Source organism: Schistocerca serialis, chromosome 6 (genome assembly GCF_023864345.2).
Source record: "Schistocerca serialis cubense isolate TAMUIC-IGC-003099 chromosome 6, iqSchSeri2.2, whole genome shotgun sequence".
Lineage (NCBI taxonomy): Eukaryota > Metazoa > Arthropoda > Insecta > Orthoptera > Acrididae > Schistocerca > Schistocerca serialis.
The window spans coordinates 313,709,977-313,735,281 of NC_064643.1; the positions used below are offsets into that span (position 1 = coordinate 313,709,977).

Sequence of the window (25,305 nt, forward strand, 5' to 3'; positions counted from 1 at the left end):
GCTAGTTCTGCATGGTTCGCAGGAGAGCTTCTGTAAAGTTTGGAAGGTAGGAGACGAGGTACTGGTAGAAGTAAAGCTGTGAGTACCGGTCGTGAGTCGTGCTTCGGTAGCTCAGATGGTAGAGCACTTGCCCGCGAAAGGCAAAGGTTCCGAGTTCGAGTCTCGGTCGGGCACACAGTTTTAATCTGCCAGGAAGTTTCATATCAGCGCACACTCCGCTGCAGAGTGAAAATCTCATTCTGGAAACATCCCCCAGGCTGTGGCTAAGCCATGTCTCCGCAATATCCTTTCTTTCAGGAGTGCTAGTTCTGCATGGTTCGCAGGAGAGCTTCTGTAAAGTTTGGAAGGTAGGAGACGAGGTACTGGTAGAAGTAAAGCTGTGAGTACCGGTCGTGAGTCGTGCTTCGGTAGCTCAGATGGTAGAGCACTTGCCCGCGAAAGGCAAAGGTCCCGAGTTCGAGTCTCGGTCGGGCACACAGTTTTAATCTGCCAGGAAGTTTCATATCAGCGCACACTCCGCTGCAGAGTGAAAATCTCATTCTGGAAACATCCCCCAGGCTGTGGCTAAGCCATGTCTCCGCAATATCCTTTCTTTCAGGAGTGCTAGTTCTGCATGGTTCGCAGGAGAGCTTCTGTAAAGTTTGGAAGGTAGGAGACGAGGTACTGGTAGAAGTAAAGCTGTGAGTACCGGTCGTGAGTCGTGCTTCGGTAGCTCAGATGGTAGAGCACTTGCCCGCGAAAGGCAAAGGTCCCGAGTTCGAGTCTCGGTCGGGCACACAGTTTTAATCTGCCAGGAAGTTTCATATCAGCGCACACTCCGCTGCAGAGTGAAAATCTCATTCTGGATTGAAAGATAGTTTTCAAAAAATTTAACGATATTAGCCGCATTTGGGCATTGACATGAAGGGGATGGTTACAAAAATTCTCGGAATCACCACGAGAGGTCAGAGCTAGCGCAACGAGTTTTATGATATTCTTTGCACTTTTGCCTGTAAACACTTGCCACGTCAGTGCTCTTGGAAAAGAGCTGTAGCGGTGACGAGGCCCTGTTGTTGCTTCCGCATAGTGATTTGCGAAGACGGAGAATTCGAGATTCGAGGAGTGATTAAGTACATCGTAAAGAAAGGTATGAAAGTAAAGAACATTCATACCGATTTCCAGAATACACTGGGGGACTCTGCTGTTTCATATGCAACTGTTGCAAAGTGGACAAATGAACTGAAATTTGGTCGTGAGAGCTTAGATGATGATCCATGCAGTGGTCGGCCAAGATGTGTCACTACTCCAGAAATCATTGCAAAAGTGCACAAAATGGTCATGGAGGATCACCGATTGAAAGTGCGTGGAATTGCTCACGCTTGCCAGATGCCATCTGAAAGGCACATTAGAAATGAAGAATTAGAAATGAAAAAATTATCTGCAAGATGAGTGCCGCGACTCCTAGACGTGCGCCTGCACACATGTGCCGTCGCCATGGCAAAATTACGCGACCTAAGGTATGAATTGTTGCCATGCCCGCCGTATTCACCTGATATGGCTCCGTCAGACTTCCATCTCTTCCCAAAACTGAAAATTGTTGTTGGTGGACGACGATTCACTTCCAACGAAAGAAATGAAAAAATTATCTGCAATTTTGCAGGCCTGGAGGAAACACATTTTCTAGATGTGATTAAGGCACTGGAACATCGTTGGATTAAACGGTCGGGAGATGAAACCACTGTGAAAATTCGATGTTGCCTTCACAGATTTGTTGGGAAGTGTTTCTAATTTGCCCGTCCATTGCGTCACGTCGCTCCGTTCAGTTCTAAATGGACAGTGAGCACGGAAAGATACCTAGGAAATATCGTCTCACTTCAAGTATGAGGGCCTGATGAGAGATTTCGCCTAATGTCACACAGCCCACAAAACACTACTGTCATACGGTTCCTCCCGCGTAACTCTTCTGGATCGCAATTTGCAGCGCCAATGGAAATGCATCAGCTGCCTTTTCGATGGGAAGTGTTTCATCACCCACAATACAGACTGTAACTGGATATCCCTGAGTTTCATCTCTGCTCTCGTGAGCCGCTGGCTTTGAGTGCAACATTTTGGCACAGACAACGAACCGTAGACCTGCGTAGAATATAGACGGAAAGCACAGGTGGCTGCCTTCTACGCCGAGAGCACTGGGAAGTTGGCACAGCACTCCGACAAATGTCTAAACCGGAGCTGCGGCTATGTAGAAAAGTAAGTGGATGGTGTAGCTAGTTGTTGCAAATAAAACATTTTTGATTTTCGTAGTGGTTTCTATTTCGCGACATATCGGAACTTGCTTTCCGAATATATATTGTCCAAGGTCTTAATGAAGTTAGTCTCATTTGGTCATTGAAGTGAATCAATGATATATTGATATAAGCTGACAACGATCGAAGATCCTACACTATGTGATCAAAAGTATCCTGGCTGAAAATGACTTACAAGTTCATGGCTCCCTCCATCGGTAACGCTGGAATTCAATGTGGTGTTGGCCCACTCTTAGCCTTGATGATAGCTTCCAGCAGGTGCTGGAAGTTTTCTTGGGGAATGGCAGCCCATTCTTCACGTAGTGCTGCACTGAGGAGAGGTATCGATGTCGGTCGGTGAGGCCTGGCACGAAGTCGGCGTTCCAAAACATCCTAAAGGTGTTCTATAGGATTCAGTCAGGACTCTGTGCATGCCAGTCCATCACAGGGATGTTATTGTGGTGTGGCCACTCCTCCACAGGCCGTCCATTACGAACAGGTGCTCGATCGTGTTGAAAGATTCAATCGCCATCCTCGAATTGCTCTTCAACAGTGAGAAGCAAGAAGGTGCTTAAAAAATCAATGTAGATCTGTGCTGTGATAGTGCCAAGCAGAATGACAAGGCGTGCAAGCCCCTCCATGAAAACTACGACCGCACCATAAGACCACCGCCTCCGAATTTTACTGTTGGCACTACACACGCTAACAGATTCGCCGGGCATTTGCCGTACGCACAACCTGGCATCTGATCGCCAAATTGTGTACCGTGATTCGTCACGCCACACGACGTTTTTCCATTGTTCAATTGTCCAATGTTTACGCTCCTTACACCAAGCGAGGCGTCGTTTGACATTTACCGGCGTGATGAATGGCTTATGAGCAGCTGCTGGAGCATGAAATCCAAGTTTTCTCACCTCCCGCTGAACTGTCACAGTACTTGCAGTGGATCCTAATGCAGTTTGGAACTCCTGTTTGATGATCTGGATAGATATCTGCCTATAACACATTACGACCCTCTTCAACTGTCGTCAGTCTCTGTCAGTCAACAATGCACTGTGCAACCTGGTGGTGGGCTGTTTACACGAAATGGACTGGGTCCTCTGGTCCAATTGAACCGATCATTGCCTTGAAATGGGTTATATTCGGCTACTTGGAGTCCATTTGCAGCCATTTATGGACCACATGTTCCCAAACGAAGATGGAATTTTAATGGACGACAATGCACAACTTCACTGGGCCACAATTGTTCACTATTGGTCTGAACAACATTTTGGACAATTCCAGTTAATGATTTGGCCACCCAGATGGCCAGACATGAAACCCATCGAACATTTATGGGACATAATCGGCAGATCTGTTCGTGCATAAAATCCTGCACCGGCAATATTTTCGCAATTATGGACGCCTGTAGAGGCAGCATGGATCAGTATTTATGCAGGGGACTTACGACTTGTTGAGTCGATGCCCCGCCGAGCAGCTCTACTGCGGTGGGCAAAAGGAGATCCGACACGATATTAGGAGGTATCCCACGACTTTGGCCATTCCAGTGTATATACGATGGTTGGATGGACGCTATCTGATTGAAAGTGACCATACTGTAATAGACAAGGCTGCCACCATTGGCAGCAACTACGGATTTAAAACAGTCGAACTGAGCTTGTACGTCAGATACGACCTCGCCATTCCGTGCTGCTTCAGCTGTAAGAATTCATCCGTCTCAGTGGCTGCCGGGTGTCGCGTTAGTGGTCTCTTAAAAATTGACGACCAGGTATTTTAATTGGATGAGGTATCTGGCGAACGGGATGTAAGATTGAGTAACTCGACGTAGCATGGGCTCAACATGTAGTTGGAAGTCCCTGCTGCCTCTAGAGCCGTCCATAATTGAGGAAGTGTTGGCGGTGCAGGATTTTGTGCACAAACTAACCTCTCGATTATGTCCCATAAATGGTGTATGGGACTGATGTCGGGCGAACGGATGGCCGTTCAGATTACCGGCCTTGTGATCCATAGGCACCTGATACCATAACGCAAGTTGCTAGGCCCGTGTGGTTATGACGAATATGATTTGGCAGTTTTAGTCCTGCTTGGACCTCTACACGCCCATCGCATGCTGTATGCGAAACCAGTATTCTTCTGATAAGACGATACCGTGCCACCCCTGCATCCATTATTCTCGGTGGCGCACTATTTTCACAGCGCACCTCACTTTTGCTGCATCAAGGGCAGCCGCAGCAACAGTCGCCGTGATAACTGTCCATATATTTCGTGGCTCTGTCCTTGTGAGAGCTCCTCTTACTGCAGACAACACCATTTACTGAATGAGATAGCGTCCATCCAACCATCTTACACACACTGGAATGACAAAAGTCGTGGGTACCTCCTAGTAACGTGTCGGACCTCATTTTTCCCAGCGCAGTAGAGCTGCTCGACGGGGCATCGACTCCAGTCGTTGACCAGGCAAACAATGTCCTCTCTGGCGCTAGTCTCGTGGGGGCCGTTCATATTCTGCATAACATTGAGTGTAGCCGTCCTAAATTTATCGGTTTGACATTAACATCTGTTTCGGAAATAGGCGTACCACAGCTATACTTTTGTGTGATTAATTTATCTTTCATTCTTTGCTACTAGTTTCGTGGCCGCAGCCCCAATCTAAAACAATCAATCTCGCCATCCTCCAAGCCATCGGCAACTACAAACAACAGCCTTGGTAGGACCTGCTCCTGCCCCTATTCCTGTCGTTTCCGGTAAATTACAGTAAACGTTTGTTCTTCTTAAACGAGGCATAGCATCATCTTCACAAAACGGTCCAACACTCAAATGAGACTTCTGAATGAGAAGCATGCTGTACCCATACCCGTGATTTTTGAACATTCGCCATCGCATGCAGATATCGCACGATGATAGAATGATCACAGTTTAACACATTTGCCAATTCTCGACTACACTGATATGAATCATTGTGGAGTAATGCATTTAAACGATCGTCATCACACAACCGTAGCAGCCGGTATACCAACTTGCAAATCAAAAGCATTAGGAACTTATGCACCAGGCTAAAAATTTAAATATCCCACAGTGTACACGAATTTCAGCAACTCTCGGAAATTGTTTCTTCGTGTATGCAGGTCATGTTAGCAGATTAACTGCAGAGAGATCACGGTACGGAGTAAGCGAGACCAGCCAGAGACGCCCCAGCGGCAGCATTGACTGGCGGCCCACGCCTCACCCCAGCGCTGGCGGGCGTGTGTTTGGCGGCAAAGCCGCGGCTGACCAAACAGCGACACCTGCCAGCGTCAAAGCGCCGCCGTGTGGACACCGGGCCCGGCGCGCCATTGGCTGCGGCGCCTGTGTACCGTGACAACAGCGCCGCGCAAACTGCCGTCTACGCCTGCTCGCTCGTGTGCGCACGTGTTGTCCGGAAGGTTTACTAGACAGGCTTAAGTGTTCACTCTGTCCGCGCTTTGCTCAAGCTGCGACGCCATTGAGAGTCTCTCGCGAAGGTTCTGAATTACATTATCCCGTTTTGATGGCTACAAATATGCTACTAGACGATTATCAATCTGGATCCAAACATGTAACTGTCTCATAAAAATAGGGCATCTACTGAAGATCACCATGGTACTCGTGTGTGGAAGTCTCCAGTAAATAGTAACCAACATTAGTTACAGTTCGGATCAAAGAACTCCTTGATTAATGGATTGCGGCGAAAGGGGCAGTTTTATCGGCGTCTAATAACGCAATCGTGGCAGGGTTCTGCATGTCCCTCTAGAAAGGCAACGTAGAAAGCACTTGTATGGTGTCTGTTAAACTCGATATGACGTCGTTAGTACCAGAGGACATTAAAGTTCAACTTGAAATTGCTCTGATTAACAATACCCTTTTTACAAATGAATAGAACCCACAGAAAATAATATTGATACGCTATCCGACTCTCGTAAGGAATAATTCATCGCAGACACGCATACGTATCTCAATGGAAAGTCTCTTGCCACTTGACTGTAATACATTGAGTTGATTAAAGTCGTGGCATACCTCCTAATATCGTGTGCGCGCTCTCTTTCTCGCGTAGACCATTAACTCCACGTGGCGTGCATTCAGCCAGTGGTTGGGAGTCTCCATGCTGCCATCCGTAATTACGAAAATGTTGCCGGAGCAGTATTTTGTGCATCAACTGACCTTTGGATTATGACCCATAAATGTTCAATGGGATTCATGTCGAGAGATCTCGGTGGCCAAATCATTCGCACTAATTGTCCAGAATGTTCTTCAAATCAGTCGCGAACGATTGTGGCCCCATGAAAAGGCGCATTGTCATCCATAAAAAGTACATCTTTGTTTGGGAACATGAAGTTCATAAATGGCTGCAAATGGACTCCAAGTAGCGGAACATAACCCATTTGAAGTCAATGACCGGTTCAGTTGGCCCAGAGGACCCACGCTATTCCATGTAAACACAGCCCACCACCAGGCTGCATATTGCCTTGTTGACAGCTTCAGTACATGGATCCGTGGGGCCCGCGCCACGCTCGAACCTGATCAAGCCACGGTTTTCCAGTCATATAGGGTCCAACCGATATGTTGACGAGCCCAGGAGAGGCGCTGCAGGCGATGTCGTGCTGTTAGAAAAGGCAATCGCATCGGTCTACTGCTACCATAGCCCACTAAAGCCAAATTTCGAAGCATTGATCATACGAATCCGTTCGTCGTACGCTTCGCATTGATTCAGAAATCAATGTGACAACTTTTCGGAAAAGCCGGTGCTCTCGATCGTTAAGTGAACACCGTCGGCCACTACGTTGTCAGTGGTGAGAGGTAATGCCTGAAATTTGATATTGTCGGCACACTATTGACGTTGAATTCCCTAGATTTCCGAAATGGAATGTCCCATGCTTCTAGCTCTTACTGCCATTCGGCTTTCAAAGTCTGCTAATTCCCGTCGTACGACCATAATCATGTCGGAAACGGCTTCGATTGAATCACCTGAGTACAAATGACAGCGCCGCCGATGCACGGCCCTTTTATATCGTATGTACGCGATACTACCGCCATTTCTATATGTGGATATCGCTATTCCATCACTTTTATCACTTCATTTTAATCTACTGTTGTTTATGGTGACCTCGTAATGCAACGTTGTCACAGAACATAATAACAATACGACGAAACAACTGTTGTCTTGAAACTCTCGAGGATAACTGCCATGATCTGATAATTTATTGCTGCTAAGAAATACTTGATATCTGTATAAATTGCTCATAACAGAAGTAGCCCCAAATTGAACTATCGATCCAATAAAAAATAATGTCGTGTGACTAGGGCTTCCCATCGGTAGACCGTTCGCCGGGTGCAAGTCTTTCTAGTAGACGCCACTTCGGTGACTTGAGCGTCGATGGGGATGAAATGTCGATGGTGAGGACAACGCAACACCCAGTTCCTGAGCGGAGAAAATCTCCGACCCAGCAGGGAATCGAACCCGGGCCCTTAGGATTTACATTCTGTCGCGTTGACCACTCAGCTACCGGGGGCGGACATCGATCCAATTAAAGCACGACACTATTTCCGTAATTACCTCTGCATAAAGCCTGGGGACTATTCAGTGTTAAAACCTCGCAAAACTAATGCTCCACTTGATTAAAAAGACGACGGAACTAGATGATAACAAAAACATGAGATTTCCTCTTAACATCAGGATGATTATTTGATGCCCAAAAGCGCAGAAGAGCGAGATTAAATGTTACAAAAAAAATGGCTCTGAGCACTATGGGACTCAACATCTTAGGTCATAAGTCCCCTAGAACTTAGAACTACTTAAACCTAACTAACCTAAGGACGTCACACACACCCATGCCCGAGGCAGGATTCGAACCTGCGACCGTAGTAGTCCCGCGGTTCCGGACTGCAGCGCCAGAACCGCTCGGCCACCGCGGCCGGCTTAAATGTTACATGGCTCACATTGTGCTGTCAGCACAACCATACAAAGACATGCTGGATAAAAGAACGTATAGACTTTTGTTGAATTTTTTCTTGCTTCGCATTTATCGCAACTGCGGCTATCGCACTGCCCTCTAAGCAACCACGCTATTCTAGATATCTCGCCAGGTAGTAATTAAAGAAAAACATTACCATGTGTTACAGAATTGCACCTAGAGAGGACCTGTACTTGCTCATGATAATCACTTCAGTACAACTCTTCTGCTGCTTTCATGCACGACATCCTCTCTTTCTGTCAGTATACTCGGTATGTTAATGCAACAACGTTCGTTAGCACACCATGTCACACACCTTCACTCCAGAGCTACTCAAACGGAATAGACAGAGGAAGAATGCTTTAGTTTTCCTCCAAACCGGCAAGTTATGTGTGATAAGCACACCCTCACGGTGTGTTGGCGAAAACCACACTAGCCTCAAGGACCGCAGGCAGAGGAAGGGGAGTAGCTGAAAATATATGGGAGTCGAATAATGTGTGACAGATACACAGCCAGAACATTATGACCACACACCTAATAGCCGATATGTCCACCGTTGGCTTCTATAACAACGATTACTGCGTGGCATGCAAGCAACCAGGCCTCGATGGGTCGCTGGAGGGAGTTCGTACCACATCTGCGAACACAAGTCACCTAATTCCCGTAAATTCCGCGTTGGGGAGGAGATGATCTCTGACGCCACTTTCAGTTACGTCCAAGATGTGTTATGTGTTTCAGAACTGGCGTATTGGGGTCAACACATCAACTGGAACTCTCCACAGTGTTCCTCGAACTCCATCACACTCCATGCCTTGTGACACGGCGCATTATATTGTTGAAAAATGCCAATGCAGTCGCGAAACATGATAGAAATTAAATTGTGTATATGGTCTACAACCAGTGTACAATACCCTTGGCCGTCACGAGCGCTACTGGACCCATCGATGCCCACGAGGATATTTCCCAGAGCATATAGGAGCCACCATCAGCTTGTCTCCGTCCCGCAATACAAATGTTAAGAAGCTGTTCCCGTAGAAGAAGACGATTTCGCGCCCTGCCATTGCGAGATGAAGAAGGTATCCGGATTCACCCGATCATCAACGCTCTGTCACTGAGCCGACGTCCTGTGCCAATGGTTACGTCCTCATTTCAGTCGTAACAGCTAATGTCGTGGTGTTATCATTGGCACATGCATGGGGGGTCGGCTGTCGAATCCCATCGTTAAGTGTTCGGTGTACCTGCACCCTGCCCAGCATTAGAGTTTGATATTAGTTCCGTCACAATTCTCCACCTGTCCTGTTTTACAAGTCTGCCTAGCCTACCACGACCGACATCTGTAGTGAGGGGTGGCCTTCCAACTCCATGACGTGGTTTCAACTTGGTTTCGCCACTTGTTGAAGACAGTCAGTAAAGTACTCCCCGAACACGCAATAAGTCGCACAGTTTCCGAAATGCTCGTGCCGAGCCTCCGGACCATGACAATCTGCCATCGGTCTAACTCAGTCAGATCGCGCGCCCTTCCCATTCTTCACACGGACAGTACTCACTGATACTGTATGCGCCGAGTTTGTGTCTGACTAACAGTCATTCCTCACCAGGTGACGTTGCTATTGCCTCGATCGGTTTATATCGATAGTAGGTCGATGGTCATAATGTTCTGGCTGATCAGTGTATAAACAACACAGATAGTTTGCGAGACATAGCTATGTGAAAGCAGGATGTTGGAAGATGGGCGATTGTGGACATCTTTCGCACGGTGCGTTCGAGAACGAACTACGATCAGTTAGTCGCTACCACCTACCACGCGACTCGGGGAAAAGTCAGTCGCGAGGTTATTGTAAGGGAAGGATAGAGGCAATACCTACGGTCTCCGTCTTCATCTTTTTCTGGCAACGGTTGTATGGTGAACTCGGCCTGTCTGTCACTGCCGATAAACCAGTATAGTATTTCATTGCGGTGCAGGTGCGCCTTCCGGAGTGGCCCAGCGGTTCTAGGCGCTACAGTCAGAAGTCCTGTTTATAGCCCTGCCCTGCCACTGTCCCATTCACTCTTCCTCTACTACTGTTCTGTCACTGTCAAACATGTTGCACTGCAACTGTAACCCCTAGTTCTCTCATCCTGCCACTGTCTACTTCACTCTTTCTAAAAACAACCAATGTCTACTATTTTCCACTACTCATTAATTTTCTATCTATCTACTACTGCCACTGTGTTCTTCTCTCTCAGCATAAAAAACCGCGAATATGTTCCCATGTCAAAACTTTTAAAGTCACTGAGAAAGGCAAAATGGGGTACATGGTACCCCAAATTTCAATCAGTCCTTTAAATAATCAGAGATTCGGCCGAGTCAGCGAGGCGTGCGCATGGCTGCCGCTGCGCGCTACGCTTGCTGGGCCGAAGACAGCGTGCGAAGTATACTGAAGAGCCAAAGAAACTGGTACACTTGCCTAATATCGTGTAGGGCCCCCACGTGCAGGTAGAAGGGCCTCAATGCGACGTGGCATGGCCTCGACTAATGTCTGAAGTTGATCTGTCGAGCTGGAGGGAACTGACACCGTGAATCCTGCAGGGCTGTCCATATATCCGTAGGAGTACGAGGAGGTGGAGATCTCTTTTGAACAACACGTTGCAAGGCATCCAAGATAAGCTCAATAATGTTAATATATGTGAAGTTTGGTGGCTAGTTGAAGTCTTTAAAGTCGGAAGAGTGTTCCTGGAGCTACTCTGTAGTAATTCTGCACGTGTGGTATACCGCATTGTCCTGCTGGAATTGCCGAAGTCCCTCGGAATTTACAATGGGCATGAATGGATGCAGTTGATCAGTCAGGATACTTACGTACGTGCCACCAGTCAGAGTTGTATCTAGATGTATCAGGGGTCCCATGTAACTCCAACTGCACACGCCCTACACCATTACAGAACCTCGACCGGCTTGAACAGTCCCCAGCTGACATCAGGATTCATGAGATTCCATACCTGTACACGTCCATCTGGTCGACACGATTTGAAACGATACTCGTCCGACCAAGCAACATATTTAAAGTCATCAATAGTCCAATGTCGGTGCTGACGGGCCCAGGCGATGTGTAAAGCTTTGTGTCGTGCAGTCATCGAAGGTACTCGAGTGGGCCTTCGGCTCCGAAAGCTCCTATTGGTCATGTTTCGCTGAATGGTTCGTATGCTGACACCTGTTGATGGTCCACCTTTGAAATCTCGAGCAATTTGCGGAAGGGTGGCACTTCTGTCACGCTGATCTCTTCAGTCGTCGTTGGTACCGTTCTTGCAGAATCTTTTTACGGCCATGGCGATGTTGAAGATTTGATGTCTTACTGGATTCCTAATATTCCTGGTACATTCGTGAAATGGCCGTATGAGAAAATCCCCACTGAATTGCTACCTCTGTGATGCTGTGTCCCATCGCTCGGTTACCAACTATAACACTACGTTTAGACTCACTTAAATCTTAACAACTTCCCATTGTAGCCGCAGTAGCCGATCTAACAACTGCGCCAGACACTTTTTGTCTTAAACAGGCGTTGCCGACCGCAGCACCGTATTCTGCCTTTTTATATATCTCCATATTTGAATACGCGTGCCTACACCAGTTCCTTAGCGCTTCATTGTAGTTCTGTGTTGTGGCCGCGGCGTGGAGCAAAGTATTGTGAGTTGTTCTCACAACGCAAGCAGATTGTCCTGTTCTCCGAACCACAGCATGGGAGAGAAGACTGCGCAGAAGAAGCCTGCTGCCACGAAGGGGCCATCGATCGCACGACTCACTGAGTCTGCCGACCAGGCAAAGAAGAATCGAGAAGAGGAGTAGCAGCCTATCTTCCCTTTGTACGTCAAATGCAGAGTCGGGTGGACAGTCCTGTTCGACTTTTAACATGGCTGACATTTGCAGCAACCGTATACACAAATTTGAAAAATATGTAATAATCAGCAAACTGGTTGCATAGATTTTATATATACCTTGACCAGGTTTCGTCACCTCTAAGGGTGACTTCATCAGAAGGTAAGGTAATTACCTAAAATGAATATGTCAGATTAAATGTCTTATCTCGTCAACTTTGACGATATGTTCTTCATGTAAGTACTATTTGTTTTACACTCGTTTACATTAATGTAAACTTTTATTAGATAGGATATTTAATCTGACTTATTCATTTTAGGTAATTACCTTACCTGCTGATGAAGTCACCCTTAGAGGTGACGAAACCTGGTCAAGGTATATAGAAAATCTATGCAACCAGTTGGCTGATTTTTACATATTTAAAAAAAAAGTCCTGTTCGAGTTAATGACGAGCTGCAACAAGAACGAGATGGTCTACGAGTCTGTCTATTAGGACTCGCTGATCTGCGTTTTGGCAGCGAACATGGTCGACCAGAGAACGATGAAAAGCGCTGTGGCCAGCCATACCGTCGACGCGCCACCGGTGAGTGAGAAGACTTCTTTCCTCGGAAGAATGAACACGAGCAAGGCGCTCCTACGGGGGCTGCCTCCGTGCTGCGATGAAACAGCGGTCCGAGAAGCACCACTGCGATCCAGTTTCGGTATGCCGTTATATATGACGGTAGTATCTGTTCCCGAAAGAACAGTTACCGTGGATGAGCATGCAGCTTTGCTAGAAATGAAATGATAATTAAATGGACACCCTAGCTGCAAACAGGCGTTGATGTACTTCATTGGGGACATGTTGAAAATGTGTGCCCCGACTGGGACTCGAACCCGGGATCTCCTGCTTGCATGGCAGACGCTCTATCCATCTGAGCCACCGCGGGCACAGAGGATAGTGCGTCTGCAGGGACTTATCCCTTGCACCCTCCCCGTGAGATTCACATTCCCAACATGTCCACACCACTACATTTGTAGTGCACCCAATAGATGTTTGCCCATCATACTCATTACTCGAGGCAGATTAATCTACCAAGTCCCGTACGAGTTCGAATGAGTAATAAGTATGATGGGCACACATGTATTAGCCGCACTACAAATGTAGTGGTGTGGACATGTTGGGAATGTGGATCTCACGGGGAGCGTGCAAGGGATAAGTCCCTGCAGACGCACTATCCTCTGTGCCCGCGGTGGCTCAGATGGATAGAGCGTCTGCCATGTAAGCAGGAGATCCCGGGTTCAAGTCCCGGTCGGGGCACACATTTTCAACATGTCCCCAATGAAGTACATCAACGCCTGTTTGCAGCTAGGGTGTCCATTTCATTATCATTTCGTATGCCGTTATCGTGCAAACGGCCGACGACGTCGTTGGCGACACCTTGGCTTTGCGGAAGCTGCTGGGGTTTCCTGTTACGGTAGGAGCTCCCCCGTCCGGCATGGACTCTCAGCCCCAGTGCTTCAAGTACCAGAGAGAGGGCCATATCGCCAAGTATTACCGCAACGCAGAGCAATGCATGGAATGCCCTGGCGAGCACGACAGCCGCGCCTACAACCGCGGCAGAGCGATTCTACCGACTTGCGCCCGTTGTGGCGGACCGCAGCTGCTCCGCTTTTCCAAGCCACAGGCGTGCCGAAGGCGGTGTGGTGGCCGCTGCCGCACCGGCCCAGCGGAAAAGAAGACGAGGGCGACGACGAGGGCCGCAGATCATCACGGCTCAGCCGAGGGACAGCTGCCCCGTTAGCCGCGGGGACGACCACCCATAGGCGGGCGGACGGATGCAGCTCGCACCCCTGAGAAGAACAGCGGCATCGGCTTCTGCACCGTCGTGAAGCCGCAGCCGCTCTCAGAGCCGTCATGGTAGCAGAGAGGGCTGCCTTCGCAGCCGCCCTGGTTGCAGAGGAGGAGGAGGGCTTGAGGCAACAGCCTGCAGGAGAAAGGGCGCAAACCCCGCCGAATGCTCCTGCACCCACGCAGAAGAACGTAAGGGTGCATGCCCCTGCGACAGGTCCAGCAGCGCCGCAGGAGAAGGGCGCCAGGAAGACATCCGTCGCCAAACAGCAACGGCAACGACATCGAAAGCCACGGGGGTGACCAGCGCGGAGGCAGAAGAGGATAAGAAGGCAGCGTACATGGACCAAGTGCGAGAGAACGGCCTACAGCTCTCAGACGAATCAGACGCGTAGTTCGCGAAGTCATCAGAGGTGCTCGACCAGCAGCTACAACAAAAATCCGCGCCATGCAGTGTACAGGAGACGGCATCCAACAACCAGCTGCCGCCCTTCAACTTCAGCCTGATGATGCTGTGCCAAGTCACCGACGACCGGCGCAGCAGAGGGTTCAAGGCAGTCCACTGCGCTGTGGCTCTGAGACGGTATTGAGGCATGATGTCCACTACTAACAGAACCTAGCCTTGCAAAACCTGTCGTAGGCAGCAAGAAACCAGCTACTGCTCTTACTATCCGACCCTAATATCGCAGAGGTTTTTTTCCCCTTAGCTCTTGCCTTTTTTCTCTGCCCTTCAAACCGCTACCTTTCCTTCAGTTTTCGACCCAATCTATCTCCAGATGAGCGCGTATGAATGGTTAATCTCACCCAGACGTAAGCAAACATCGCAGTACCCACATCCTGCGAGGTCTCATTTAGCGAACACTAACCCTTATGCAGAGATGACAGTAGACCTTTTACTTTGGCCATTATGCCGGTAGGGGTGTTGAGCTCCTCCACATCTTATAAATAAAGAGAAACATACCCGCATTTTTTGTGCTCCGATAGGAGCATTTTTCCGCTGTTCCCTTCATTTTCCTGCTGCTGTAGGGCGTGTAGCTCATACGAAAACAGATGCATTGGACAGTAAGATTTAAATAGTTTACTTCCGTGAAACAGAAAAAACGCAAAACTAATTTTACGCCTCAGGCAGGACTTTTCGTTCAAAAAATTTTGCGTGTGCTTCAGTACTACAATATGGGGTTTTCAGATCATAACGGGGACAGTTTACAGCATATTTCTCCTTGCTACGTCACTTTATAAATTACGTTTTCGCCCCACAGCGGATTTTACATGCGTATTGTACATGTAGAAATAGGGTAACTTTGAACCTCTGTATCTCGGGAACATATAAAGATATGAAAGAAATTTTCAAAGTTGTTCGAGATCGGGACCGTAGAAATACATAGCAAAAATTGCAGCCATTTGCTGTGCATAGCCTTCTCGAAAACCGCCGCTGGATTTTGGTAACCAAAAAACAAGCCTTTCTGGTGTTTCTCGATAACGGATAAAGATTTCGAAAACAAGAAATTTTCTCTTCCAGATAAACGCCTAGAGAATATACCGTTAAAATTTGAACAATTTGTTGCGTTCATTTATTATTTATATTTCGTCTCATACCTCTTCTTTCTATGTGCCTGTTGTGTAACACAGGTAATGTGTTTCTTTATTTGACGACCTGGCGAGATATACTCGAATAATGCTGCTCAGGCTATGTTATCAAATGAGTAGCAGAGTGACAATAAACATTTTGTTTACATGTTCCTGATTCGTGATCGTGTATAGCAAGCAGCTGCCTCACTCAGCAAAAGGATCCGTAGTGTATACTTTTTTTTCAGATCTACGATGTGGAGGAAGTCTTTCCTGCAGTTGAAAGAAAATCTCATGTCTTTGTTGGTATCTTGTAAAGCAGGATAACTTTGTACCTCTGTATGTTGGAAATGGATACAAATATCAAGGAAATTTTCAACGATATTCGAAATTGAGATCTTAGACATATATCGTAAAAACTTTAGCCATTTTCTGGACACAGCCATCTTTGAATCACCGACTGGGTTCTGTTCCGCTGGTGACGGCGAAAATTTTGTGGAGTTTCCCTGGGAACTGCTCATGAACTAATGGTGCCTATGTAAGTCTCAGAAACCACACCGTCGACCACATAAAATGCAAAAAGAATCAACGGATTTTTTCCATTTGCCTAAACAGGAGGAAGTGTGTGATATTCATATTTTGACCCCTTACTATAGGATAGTGACACTAAGATGATCGTTCTGTTGGATAGCCCAAGGGCTATCTAAAACATTTGACCCTACCTTTTTATCAACAACAGAATCCGAGGCATGGACACCAGAGAACCCCGCTTTTAAGCGTGGCTTTTTGAAACATATTATGTACGCATGACTCATGCTATTGCATGCATACCGATAATGTTCGTTCTGATAACGACCTCTTGAAGCAGGGCGAAGTAGCGGACAGAGTTTCAGGGCATCCTCTTGCCCTTGGATTGGGAAACTGCCACTATAAGAAGGAAGAATCAACAATGATCATCAGTATATACGAAAGGTAATGGAAACCACAATATTAGACACATAAGGAGAATCCACCAGAAATATGGTCTGTCATTGGAAATATGTGCCGATGATCTCCAATCTGACAAAATATTCGGCTTAGTCCTCCATTAGGATAACCAGGAGGCGGCTACGAACTGCGATACGACCATCAGAAAAGATTGAATAACCAACGAAAGGATAACATTCAATGACTGGGATGTCAAATGTCTGAATGATGTAACGATGTAATAAATCTAGAAAATCTGAAAAGAAAATTGCAAGCGCTAAATCTAGATATGGTCAGAATCAGTGAAGGGAAACTGGAAGAATATACGGATTTCTGCTCAGATGAGTATACAGTACTATCAACACAAGTAGCGTTCGCTATAAATCGGAAGATAAGGCATCAAAGCTGACAGTAAATCAACACCAAAAACAAGAGATCAGTTACGCATTCCGATGTCACAGTCAGATGATGAAAAAACAGAGTATATGAGTCAATAATCTGGTACCTAAGCAACGAAACGGAGATGAAAATCTTATAATCATGGGTAATTGGAATGCTAGGTAAGGAATTGAAGTCAGAGTTATGGAAGAATATGAGTTCAGTAGCAGGAATGACAGACAAAAAAGGCTATTTGGGTTCCTAAATAATTTTTGCCCAGCAAATACATTGTTAAAGGACCACAAGAGGAGAAAGTACACTTGGAAAAAGCCTGGAGACACGGGCTGCATTACTTCAGGATGAAACAAAGATTCCGAAATCAGACAATGCTTTGTAAGATATATACAGGAGCAGATATATACTCAGTCTGCAATTGAATATTAATGAAGGGTAGACTGAAGATTAAGGGAATCGTTCGGAAGAATTAATGATGAAAGAAGCAGACTGCTAAAATACTGAGGAATGATAAGGTGCATTAGAAGTTTGAGAAGAATGAATATCTATAAAAAGTTGGACAGATAAATATAGGAAAAAGGAAGAGAACTGTGAGGAAAGAGTACTCTGAAGTTCAAGAGCGTCGTCTGGGAGAATGAATGTGGAAGAAAGTAGGATACCGAAGTACTGAGAAATCACGAGGAGCGTTTAAAGTTGAAGAGAAGTAGACATCTGTAAAAAGGTCAAGATATAAACTGGACAGACAAAAATAAGTACAAGGAAGGTAACTGCGAAGGAATCTTAGGTAACTGAAGATATATATTTCAATTTATAGATGAAGAAAGTAAGTACAAAAATGTTCAGGAGTAGGAATACACAGTACAAGTCACTTGAGAAGCAAATGCAGGAAAGGAAGGCGAAATAGCTGGAGATTAAAACACGAAGAAACCCGTAAAGCTGTGATCGGATGAGGAGCGGGTTCAGCGTGCAGAAACACCAAAACAACATTCAGTGAAATTAAACTCAACAGTGTGAATATTACGAGTAGGAAACGAATTCCACTGCTAAACGCTGAAGACAGAGAGGAAGTATCTGATGACGCGAAAGTATAAAAAAATTTGAGGTTATTTGGAAGATGTAAGTGATCCACTATTAGAGTTTCACACAGCTTGCGAGGAAACAACGCAGAAGACATAGATAACATTTCTTTAGATCTTATGAAGTCGTTACCGAACTTTTCAAATTGGGATACACAAACTATGGGACCGGAGACATGTCATCAGATTTCCGGAGAACTATCATCCACACCATCCTGAAGATGCGAATAATATCAACATTGAACTTAACAGCCCTTGCAGCGAAGTTATGGATAAGAATAACCAACAAAGCAATGGAAAAGAAATCAGAGGGTTCGTCAGATGACAATCAGTCTGGCTTTAAAAAAGATAATGTCACAAGAGTGGTGGTCGTGACGTTGTTTCATGGATTTTCGATCTAGAAAAATGGTTCGCTAACGTGTAAAATAGTGCAAAATTTTTAAAATTCTCAAAGAAATAGGAATAATCCACAGAAAACGCGGATAATTTATAACATGTGACCCAAGAGGAAACAATGAGAATGCAAGACCTAGTGGATAGCTCGGATTAAAAAGGCTGTTAGAAAGGTATGCAGTCTTTTCCTCCTGCTGTTCAGTCTGCACCCCAAAAAAGTCTACAGCGAATCTAATCATTCATATCCTTTCACCCTGAATTTTAATCCCACTCTTGAATATTTATTTTTTTATTCATTGCTTCTTCGGTATATTGATTGAACATTAGAGCCGAAATGTTTTATCCCTGTCTTAGACCCTTTTCTAATCCTAGCACTTGGCTCTTGATCTTCCATTCTTACGGTTCCCTATGGGTTCGTTAAATATGTCTTTTTCTATAGCTCTTATTTTCCTCAGAATTTCTAACATCCTGCACCGTTTTACACTGTAGAACACTTCTAGCTCGACAAGTCCTGTGAACGTGTCCTGATTTTTCTTCAGTGGTGCTTTCATTATTAAGTGCAACATGAGGACTGTGTCATTAGCACCTTTACCTTTCCGAAAGCCAAACTAATCTTAATTTTCCTTTCGATTTTTCTGTATATTGTCCTTGAAACAACTTCGCTTACTGAGCTACAAGCAAGCTACACCATTGTTCTCGCACTTATCTGCCCTTGCTGTCACATATATACTACTGGCCATTAAAATTGCTACACCAAGAATAAATGCAGATGATAAACGGGTATTCATTGGACAAATATATTATACTAGAACTGACATGTGATTACATTTTCACGCAATTTGGATGCATAGATCCTGAGAAATCAGTACCCAGAAAAACCACCTCTGGCCGTAATAACGGCCTTGATACGCCTGGGCATTGAGTCAAACAGAGCTTGGATGGCGTGTACAGGTACAACTGCCCGTGCAGCTTCAACACGATACCACAGTTCACCAAGAGTAGTGACTGACGTATTGTGACGAGCCAGTTGCTCGGCCACCATTGACTAGACGTTTTCAATTGGTGAGAGATCTGGAGAATGTGCTGGCCAGGGCAGCAGTCGAACATTTTCTGTATCCAGAAAGGCCCGTAGAGGACCTGTAACACGCGGTCGTGCATTATGCTGCTGAAATGTTGGGTTTCGCAGGGATCGAATGAAGGGTAGAGCCACGGGTCGTAACGCATCTGAAATGTGATGTCCACTGTTCAGTGCCGTCAATGCGAACAAGAGGTGACCGAGACGTGTGACCAATGGCACCCCATACCATCACGCCGGGTGTTGCCAGTATGGTGATGACGAACACACGCTTCCAATGTGTGTTCAACGCGAAGTCGCCAAACACGGATGCGACCATCATGATGCTGTAAACAGAACCTGGATTCATCCGAAAAAATGACGTTTTGCCATTCGTGCACCCAGCTTCGTCGTTGAGTACACAATCGCAGGCGCTCCTGTCTGTGATGCAGCGTAAAGGGTAACCGCAGCCATGGTCTCCGAGCTGATAGTCCATGCTGCTGCAAACGTCGTTGAAATGTTGGTGCAGATGGTTGTTGTCTTGCAAACGTCCCCATCTGTTAACTCAGGGATCGAGACGTGGCTGCACTATTGGTTACAGCCTTGCCGATAAGATGCCTGTCATCTCGACTACTAGTAATGCGAGGTCTTTGGAATCTAGCACGGCGTTTCGTATTATCCTCCTGAACCCCCCTATTCCATATTCTGCTAACAGTCATTGGATCTCGACCAATGCGAGCAGCAATGTCGTGATACGATAAACCGCAATCGCGATAGGCTACAATCCGACCTTAATCAAAGCCGGAAACGTGATGGTACGCATTTCTCCTCGTTACACGAGGCATCACAACAGCGTTTCAGCAGGCAACGCCTCTCAACTCCTGTTTGTGTATGAGGAATCGGTTGGAAACTTTCCTCACCAACCTTGTGTGAATGCTCTGAAAAGCTAATCTTTTGCATATCACAGCATCTTCCTCATGTCGGTTAAATTTCGCGTCTGTAGCACGTCATATTCGCGGTGTAGCAATTTTAATGGCCAGTAGTGTATTTGAAGTTCTCTAACGCCATAGATACAGCAATAAGGAATAGCGCAGTAGGCAGTACAGTTGAAGTGGAATGGACATCTCTAAAAAGGGCCATCACAGAAGTTGGGAAGGAAAACATAGGTACAAAGAAGGTAGCTGCGAAGAAACCATGGGTAACAGAAGAAATACTTCAGTTGATTGATGAAAGGAGGAAGTACAAACAGGTTCCGGGAAAATCAGGAAAACAGAAATACAAGTCGCTGAGGAATGAAATAAATTGGAAGTGCAGGGAAGCTAAGACGAAATGGCTGCAGGAAAAATGTGAAGACATCGAAAAAGATATGATTGTAGGAAGGACAGACTCAGCATACAGGAAAGTCAAAACAACCTTTGGTGACATTAAAAGCAACGGTGGTAACATTAAGAGTGCAACGGGAATTCCACTGTTAAATGCATAGGAGAGAGCAGATAGTTGGAAAGAATACATTGAAAGCCTCTATGAGGGGGAAAATTTGTCTGATGTGATAGAAGAAGAAACAGGAGTCGATGTAGAAGAGATAGTGGATCCAGTATTAGAATCGGAATTTAAAGGAGCTTTGGAGGACTTACGGTCAAATAAGGCAGAAGAGATAGATAACATTCCATCAGAATTTCTAAAATCATTGGGGGAAATGGCAACAAAACGACTATTCACGTTGGTGTGTAGAATATATGAGTCTGACGACATACCATCTGACTTTCGGAAAAGCATCATCCACACAATTCCGAAGACGGCAAGAGCTGACAAGTGCGAGAATTATCGCACAATCAGCTTAACAGCTCATGCATCGAAGCTGCTTACAAGAATAATATACAGAAGAATGGAAAAGAAAATTGAGAATGCGCTAGGTGACGATCAGTTTGGCTTTAGGAAAAGTAAAGGGACGAGAGAGGCAATTCTTACGTTACGGCTAATAATGGAAGCAAGGCTAAAGAAAAATCAAGACACTTTCATAGGATTTGTCGACCTGGAAAAAGCGTTCGACAATATAAAATGGTGCAAGCTGTTCGAGATTCTGAAAAAAAAGTAGGGGTAAGCTATAGGGAGAGACGGATCATATACAATATGTACAACAACCAAGAGGGAATAATAAGAGTGGACGATCAAGAACGATGTGCTCGTATTAAGAAGTGTGTAAGACAAGGCTTAGCCTTTCGCCCCTACTCTTCAATCTGTACATCGAGGAAGCAATGATGGAAATAAAAGAAAGTTTCAGGAGTGGAATTAAAATACAAAGTGAAAGGATATCAATGATACGATTCGCTGATGACATTGTTATCCTGAGTGAAAGTGAAGAAGAATTAAATGATCTGCTGAACGGAATGAACAGTCTAATGAGTACACAGTATGGTTTGAGAGTAAATCGGAGAAAGACGAAGGTAATAAGTAGTAGAAATGAGAACAGCGAGAAACTTAACATCTGGATTGATGGTCACGAAGTCAATGAAGTTAAGGAATTCTGCTACCTAGGCAGTAAAATAACCAATGACGAACGGAGCAAGGAGGACATCAAAAGCAGACTCGCTATGGCAAAAAAGGGATATTGACTTCTGAACTGCGGTGCAACAGCCATGTGAACTCAGGATTTGAAGGAAAGCTTGTCATTTAGTAGTAACTAGCTTCTTGCCCGCGTGTGCATTATCACATGTTGTTTACCCGTAAGTTTCTCACATGTATGTATACGACGTGTTTCTTTGTATGTGACGTTCAAATTGGTTATCAGATTCACCAACCCTAATTGTGGTGGCACGTTCCCCATAACATGAAATCGACGATGGCTTTAATAATCTGTTCTATATCTTCACCTTTTTTCCATGTGCATTGAATCTGACCGACTTCCGTTTCATCTGAGGCATGCTGACAATAGTAACTGATTTTCGGTTCGAGAGAAAGGACTGTCGCTGATAACAATATGGTTTTCCACTGTTTTTTACGACGCGACTCCATACAGTACGTTAAATGTATGCGTGGCACGATCTTTGACTACGAAACTCGCTCACAAAATTATTGGCTCGTTGCAGTGGTCATTCTCGTAACACGTAAAACAATAAAAATACGAGACACAATCTGCTTCAAGTCTTGAAAGTGTTAGAAAACAACTAAATACGGAAAAGAAACATCAACAGATCTTTTTATCACATTTTATTTGCCACCCCATCTCATCTCCACGAAAACCCCAAAAGGCAGTAGTAATATTTTACCGTCAGAGTATTTTTCCTCAAAAAATTATCCGTGTATATACCAAATTTGGCTAAAATTGTTCCATGTGTTCCTGAGTTACGGTGTTATGTGACTCCTTTTATCCGCTCCCGCGGCCATAGATATCCTAGGAATGTCTTGCTGTCGGAATAATCTTTTCCAGATAATAAGTGATACATGTGGCAAGTTTCGTAGAAATTGTTTTCGGCGCTACAGAGATGAAGTGATATGTGATGGCCTTCACTGTCTCTGCACCCCCCCCCCCCCCTCCCCCACCTCCCTGTCCCCCGTCACCCCTAGGGACAAAGCGTCATGTAAACTGTCACCAATCTTAAAAATCAAATAAAAAGTGTCTCGATCGCGTTTGCCGATATTCTATTTCTTAGCAACCGGCTTCGGCCCATTCCTCAGACCATCTTCAGGCTTTTCACCGCCATTGTTGCTGCTGGTGGTGGCAGGCGGAACGAAATACTTAGAAGTAAATTTATGACAACCTTTCTTCTAAGGATCTTGCTCCGCGTGCCGCCACCGGCAGTCACAATGGCGGTGAAAAGCCTGAAGATGATCTGAGGAATGGGCCGAAATCGTTTGCTAACAAACAAAAACCCGAAACGCGATCTGCTTTTTCCTTTTAGCATTTAATACCGATCGCTGTGCAACAGTTATAGAAAGCATTCTAAAATTTTCCAGAATGAGATTTTCACTCTACAGCGGAGTGTGCGCTGATATGAAACCTCCTGGCAGATTAAAACTGTGTGCCGGACCGAGACTCGAACTCGGGACCTTTGCCTTTCGCGGGCAAGTGCTCTACCAACTGAGCTACCCAAGCACGACTCACGCCCGTCCTCACAGCTTTACTTCTGCCAGTACCTCGTCTCCTACCTTCCAAACTTAACAGAAGCTCTCCTGCGAACCTTGCAGTTAAAAAGAAAGGATATTGCGGAGACATGGCTTAGCCACAGCCTGGGGGATGTTTCCAGAATGAGATTTTCACTCTGCAGCGGAGTGTGCGCTGATATGAAACTTCCTGGCAGATTAAAACTGTGTGCCGGACCGAGACTCGAACTCGGGACCTTTGCCTTTCGCGGGCAAGTGCTCTACCAACTGAGCTACCCAAGCACGACTCACGTCGCGTCCTCACAGCTTTAGTTCTGCCAGTACCTCGTCTCCTACCTTCCAAAGGTACTGGCAGAAGTAAAGCTGTGAGGACGCGACGTGAGTCGTGCTTGGGTAGCTCAGTTGGTAGAGCACTTGCCCGCGAAAGGCGAAGGTTCCGAGTTCGAGCCTCGGTCCAGCACACAGTTTTAATCTGCTAGGAAGTTTCATTCTAAAATTTTGGTCAAATGGTTCAAATGGCTCTAAGCACTATGAGACTTAACATCTGAAGTCATCAGGTCCCCTAAATAACCTAAGGACCTCACACGCATCCATGCCCGAGACAGGATTCGTACCTGCGACGGTAGCAGCATCACGGTTCCGGACTGAAGCGCCTAGAACAGCTCGGCCACAGCGGCAGGTTAAAATTTGGTCGTCAATATAGCTAGTGATACCGGAAACTATGGGTTCGTTAGTAACATCACTTGTTATCGAATATTTTTATGTGTTAGTCTTCTCGCGCCAGCTGTAGGACAGCAAAGTATTGTCCTACATGTAATGAGTAATTCATAGACGAAATTTTGTTGAAATTTTTCCAGATCTTTCGGAGTTGTGCTTCTGTGCCACCCCGTTTTGAACCGCACCCTTGCGGGAGGTAGGTGGTACGTAGCCCCACAGTGCTTCTTTCCGGGTAGTAAGTGACGTATGTACTAGGAGAGTTCAATAAGTAATGTTTTGTCGAACAACGCATTATATAATTGCTTCAGGCCCTAGAGTTCCGATAGGTGGCGGCTCTATACGTAGCCTTCAAAATGGCGTCTGTAACGGAGGTGTGTTCCAAGCAGAGAGCTGTCACTGACTTTCTTTCGGCGGCAAACCAGAGCGTCGCAGATGTTCATAGGAGCTTGTAGAATGTCTGCGGAGACCTGCCAGTGAAAAAAAGCACGGCGAGTCGTTGCGCGAGGCCCTGTCAACAATATCGCAACAACGTTGCGCAAACCTGTCCGATCTCCCTCGTGCCGGCCGGCAGCACACAGCTGTGACTTCTGCGGTGTTGCAACGCACGAACATTTCATTCGAGGTGATGGACGGATCACAATCAGACACCTCTCTGCTGAAATGTACGTCTCTGTTGGTAGTGCTGACACACTCGTCCACCAGCTGGAGTACTCAAAGGTGAGCACCTGCTCGGTTCATCGTTTCCTAACAGAGAACCATGAAGAGCAACGGACCATCTGAGGTGAGTTTCTTGCGCGTTGGGAGGCTGATCGTGACAATTTTTTGTCGAACACCGTCAGGTGATGAAACACCTTTTCCCCGTAAAGAAAAAGTTGAAAGCCGCACCCTCAGCCGATAAAGTCGTGCCGTCGATCTCCTGGGACTCTGAAGGGATTATTACGTTTGATGTTCTCCCTCATGAAGCAACCATAAACTTGGAAGTTGATTGGGTGCCCTCGGGAAACCCAAGAAGGGATATCGACTTATTCGTGGCCACAAAAGTGTAAACGAATTTCTCCTTCTCCATGACAGGTCAAGGCCTCACACAGGTGTGTGCACTAGAGTAGCTCACAAAACTTATTAGACTGTTAT

The 25,305-nt window shown here is 45.9% G+C and overlaps 2 non-coding genes across 2 annotated transcripts; one reads left to right on the forward strand and one right to left on the reverse strand.

Annotated features, from left to right (window-relative positions):
* Positions 1-12,932: 12,932 nt before the first annotated feature.
* Positions 12,933-13,007, reverse strand: Trnaa-ugc (transfer RNA alanine (anticodon UGC)). The gene has a single exon. It is a non-coding gene; the product is annotated as a tRNA-Ala (tRNA).
* Positions 13,008-13,302: 295 nt separating this feature from the next.
* Positions 13,303-13,377, forward strand: Trnat-ugu (transfer RNA threonine (anticodon UGU)). Its single transcript has one exon. It is a non-coding gene; the product is annotated as a tRNA-Thr (tRNA).
* The last annotated feature ends 11,928 nt before the right edge of the window (positions 13,378-25,305 follow it).